The following is a 5,000-nucleotide window of genomic DNA, read 5'->3' as shown; positions in this document are numbered from 1 at the left end:
TGAGGATGCGGTGCGAAAGGACAACGAGGCGAGAACGAGGCGCCGCCGCCACGACCGCCGACGAGCTCCGGGTCCCGCCTGCCACCGTCGCCTACGGCGGGACCTCCCCGGGGGCGCCCCCGGCCCTTCTACCTTCGGGTGCCGGCACGCCGGCCCGTGCCCTTCTTCTCCGCGCTCGCTTGCTTTCTCTCTCGCCTTCCTCTCGGGGCTCTCCCTCTCTCTCTCGCCTGCTCCGCTTCGCCCCGGCGGCGCGCTAGTCGGATTCCTCCCGTTCGCGCTCTCTCTCGCCTTCTCGGGTTCGCCCTGGTGACGCGGGAGCCGGTTTTCCCTCCGCACGCTCTCTGGCCTCGCCCGGCTTTTTTTCGCTGCTCGCCCGAGAGACCGCCGTTAGACCACCAGCGAGCGGCGGGACGGGGCGCCAAGGACACACCGAAGCGACCGGGGTCGATCGAACGAACCGACGCCCGAGAAAGCCGCCGCCGCCGCCGCCGCACATTTCCTCTCTGCCCGGCCGGTCAACCCAGCTCGCGAGCGCCCGCTCACCACCGTCTCAGGAGCAGAGTCCGCACTCTCTCCTACCGACGAAAAGGAAAGGCATCCGAAAAAAAAGCTCCGCAGCTGTTGGCGCCGACTACCGGCAAAGGCGCCGACAGCAGCCGACGTTTACCTCGACGTAACTGGAGGCAGAAAATTAGAGCGACGCCTCTGGCCGCTCCGGAGCTGCAGCGCCCCCACAACGCCACGGACGCCAAGACTCGCCGAAACGGGGTAGACCTGCACGCAAGTCTCTAGCCGCACGGCAGCGACCTCTAGCCGCCCGAGCCGAGCGAGCGAGCCGGTCGGACCGGGGTAGACGGTGCCGCCGCTGCGCGGCCGACACGGCAGCGACCTCTAGCCGCCCGAGCCGAGCGAGCGAGCCGGTCGGACCGGGGTAGACGGTGCCGCCGCTGCGCGGCCGACTCGGCAGCGACCTCTAGCCGCCCGAGCCGAGCGAGCGAGCCGGTCGGACCGGGGTAGACGGTGCCGCCGCTGCCCAGCCGACTCGGCAGCGACCTCTAGCCGCCCGAGCCGAGCGAGCGAGCCGGTCGGACCGGGGTAGACGGTGCCGCCGCTGCGCGGCCGACACGGCAGCGACCTCTAGCCGCCCGAGCCGAGCGAGCGAGCCGGTCGGACCGGGGTAGACGGTGCCGCCGCTGCGCGGCCGACACGGCAGCGACCTCTAGCCGCCCGAGCCGAGCGAGCGAGCCGGTCGGACCGGGGTAGACGGTGCCGCCGCTGCGCGGCCGACACGGCAGCGACCTCTAGCCGCCCGAGCCGAGCGAGCGAGCCGGTCGGACCGGGGTAGACGGTGCCGCCGCTGCGCGGCCGACACGGCAGCGACCTCTAGCCGCCCGAGCCGAGCGAGCGAGCCGGTCGGACCGGGGTAGACGGTGCCGCCGCTGCCTAGCCGACTCGGCAGCGACCTCTAGCCGCCCGAGCCGAGCGAGCGAGCCGGTCGGACCGGGGTAGACGGTGCCGCCGCTGCCTAGCCGACTCGGCAGCGACCTCTAGCCGCCCGAGCCGAGCGAGCGAGCCGGTCGGACCGGGGTAGACGGTGCCGCCGCTGCCCAGCCGACACGGCAGCGACCTCTAGCCGCCCGAGAGGAGCGAGCGAGCCGGTCGGACCGGGGTAGACGGTGCCGCCGCTGCGCGGCCGACACGGCAGCGACCTCTAGCCGCCCGAGCCGAGCGAGCGAGCCGGTCGGACCGGGGTAGACGGTGCCGCCGCTGTGCAGCCGACTCGGCAGCGACCTCTAGCCGCCCGAGCCGAGCGAGCGAGCCGGTCGGACCGGGGTAGACGGTGCCGCCGCTGCCCGGCCGACTCGGCAGCGACCACCCCGCGGAGACCGGCCGAGTCACTCGGAGCCGGATAGACCGTGCTCAGTCAGGGCTCCGCCTCGCTGCGACCGGCTCACGCCGCCCACGCCGCGCGCGGCCCGTCCGGTCCGGCGTACTCCGGCGCGGAGCGAGCGGGTCGGTCGGCGCCCTCCGGGGCCGCCCCACCGGTCCGGCGTACACGCGCCGGCCGGCCCTCGCAGCGGCCTCCGCCGTTCGCCCGAGCCGAGCTTGCGAATCGGTTTCCCCCCCCTCCGCCGCCGCCGCCCCGGAGCGATCGTGCCGCTCGTAAACGGGTAGAGCTCTCCGCCGCTCCCGTACCGCGACGGGAGCGACCCGTAGGCGCCTCCGCCTGCGGTCCGCGCCGCTCGGAGCCGGGCGGACGTTGCCGGCGCGCCGTGCGGTGCCGTGCCGCGCCGCGCCGCGCCGCGCTGCCCGGCAGCCGCCTCTCCACGCCGCCGCGGACCGGCCGAGCCGCTCGGAGTCGGGCAGACGGCGCGCAGTCCGGCCGCAGCCGCGGAGCGACCGGGCGGGTCGGCGCTCGCCGGGGCCGGGCCGCCCTTCCGTCGTACCCGAGCCGCCGCCGCCGCCGCCGCCGCCGCCTCGGAGCGACCGAGCCGGTCGGTCGGTCGGTGCAGGGCGGACCCGGCCCGTTCCGGGCGTACTCCGGCTCCGCGGCTCGGCGGCAGGCGCGACTGACCGAGCCGGCTGCGAGGGGCGTCCGGCCGCGGCCCGGGGACCGGCGGAGGCCCGTTCCCGTTCGCCTCGCGTGCGTTCGTTTGCCTGTCCGTTCCTTTATTTTTTTTCACCGGCTTGTGTTTGTGTGCGCGTTCGCTTGTGTGACACTTTTCGTTGCGTTTCCTTTTCGCTCGGTGGCCCGGTAACTCTTCGCGTCGGGTGTTTCGACTCGGGTATTTGAAACCCAACCCGCCCGCGGCTTGCAGGCTGGGGGGGGGGGGGGGGGGGGTGACGGGTTGGGTTGGGTCGGTTGTGGAGGGGGGGGGGGGGGGGGGGGCCGCTTTTCCCCTCGCCGTTGTGTTGGGCACGCGCACCCGACTCCCCCCCGACTCCCCCCCGCCCCCCCTTCCCCCCCGGGGACCCGCGAACGCGGCCTCTCGAGGAAGCGCGCAGGCGCCGGCGGGTCCCCGCCCACGCGGAGCCGAGCGGGCGGGAAAGCGCGGCGGGCTCGCGAGAGGACGGCCGCTCGCGTCGGCGCGGGGAGGAGAAGTAACGGCGGGGAGACGGCGGCAGAGGTAGGCCGGCGGGGAACGGCCTCGTCCGTCCCGGGGCCGGGTACGGGTGGGTGGGTGTGCGTGTCTGGGATTCGTTCGTTCGACTCGTCCGGGTGCCGGGCTCGCCCCGAGCCTCTCTCCGGACCCCCCCCCCCCCCCCCCCCCCACTCAACTGAAGACCCCCACCCCTCCCAAAGGGAAAAAAAAAAAAAAAAAAAAAAAAAAAAAAAAAAAGAGAGAAAGAAACGGAAAGAAAAGAAGGCGCGTGCGGGGCTGGGGTCAGCGGGGACCGGCCGAAGCCATCGGGTCCGGCCCGCCGGAGGGCAGGGGGAGAGAAAATTCGAAAGAACAAAAAAAGGCGGGAAAGACGAACAAAGCCGGGCCGATCGGGCGGGGCGGAGCCGGGGGGGGGGGGGGGGGGTGGAGGTTGCGGGGTGGGGGGGGGGGGGGGGGGGGGGGGGGGGGTTGGGGGGGGCGCCGCACGCCGAGCCTCGGCGTTGGCCACCGTCCGGCCGAGCCAGCGGGTCCGCCCCCCCCGCCTTTCCCCTGGGGAGTCGGGTGGGTGGTGGGGGACGGGCAGGGACGGCGGGAAAAGAAAGGAAAGGCGGGAAAGGAAACGAGTAACGGAAAACCCCAATCCCGCAGCTGTCTCGGCCGACGTCCCCCAAGAAGAAAAGAAGGGAACGGACGACGAGCCAGCAAACGAGCGCTCGCACGGACGTCGGACGGACGGGCAGCGGCTTGGAGAAGAAAGTAAGAGGGGCCCTGGTGGGGGGGGGGGGGGGGGGGGGGTTTTGAGAGCAGGGTGGAAAAAAACCCGGAATAACACGTACGGGTGCTGCAGGCGGATTGACCGAGCAAATACGTCAGCGAAGAAACAGAAAGACATTCGAAAGCACGTTAGAAAAACGTATAAAAATTAGGAAGTTCTTAAAAACGAAAAAGCAGGGAGCGGGGGAAAAAGAAGGAAAAGAAGGAGAACGCCGAACGTTAAAAAAAAAAAAACTAGGGAAAAAAAAAAATCAGTCGAGACGAAATCACGCGTGGCGTGCTCGGTGGGGGGGGGGGGGGGGGGAACGGTAGGGAGAGGGGCCGCGGGTGGAGGGGGGGGGGGGGGGGGTTGTCTCGGACGGGCAGCCGCCAGCTCTGCCCGCCACCCCGTGGCGACCACCCGCGCCCGCAAGCGAGCGAGCGGACGGGTAGGTGGAAACCCATCGGGATGAGACGGACAAAGGAGTAGGGCCAAGCGAAAAGAGAGAGGGGATCTAGGAAAAACAAAACCAAAAAAGGAGAGAGAGAGCGAGCCCGTAGAAAACCAGGCGTAAAGAGCGGGAATCAGAAAAACGCGTCACGGCGTAAAAGGCCGGGGTTGGGGTGAAGCTCGGGGGCGGTGGGGGGCGGGGGGTGGGAACAGGAGGAGGAGGAGGAGGAGGAGGAGGAGGCTCTGGCGGCACGGCGCAACCCCCGTCCCCCTCGCGCCAGCGAGCGAGGAAATGGACGCGCGAGGAGAGGTTTTATTTGAACAGACAAACGGGAAGAGAAAGCAATGAGACTTTTTTAAAAAGCGAGGGAAGCGAAGACTAGAAAGCCAAAAATAGAAAGGAATTAATTAGGAGGAAAAAAAAAAAAAAAAAAGCAGAAATCCGTTTGCGAGGAGCACCTGCCTGGGAAGAGGGGTCAGGAGGGTCAGGGGTCGAGGCTGGGGGGTGCGCGGGGAGGGGGGTTGCGTGCGCGCGAGCGTGAGCAGGGCGGGTGGGGGGGGGAGGGTAAGGAAGGGCTCAGGCGCCGGCCGGCAGCTGTAGCCCAGCAACCCCGGCACGACCCGCCGCGCCTGGCGAGGGCCTGCCGGGCCCGAGCAGGATCAAGGAGCGGGCGAACCGACGGGCGGAGAAA

This window comes from Lagopus muta, chromosome 30, assembly GCF_023343835.1.
Source record: "Lagopus muta isolate bLagMut1 chromosome 30, bLagMut1 primary, whole genome shotgun sequence".
In the NCBI taxonomy this organism is placed as follows: domain Eukaryota; kingdom Metazoa; phylum Chordata; class Aves; order Galliformes; family Phasianidae; genus Lagopus; species Lagopus muta.
Note: the sequence above shows the minus strand (reverse complement) of the source record.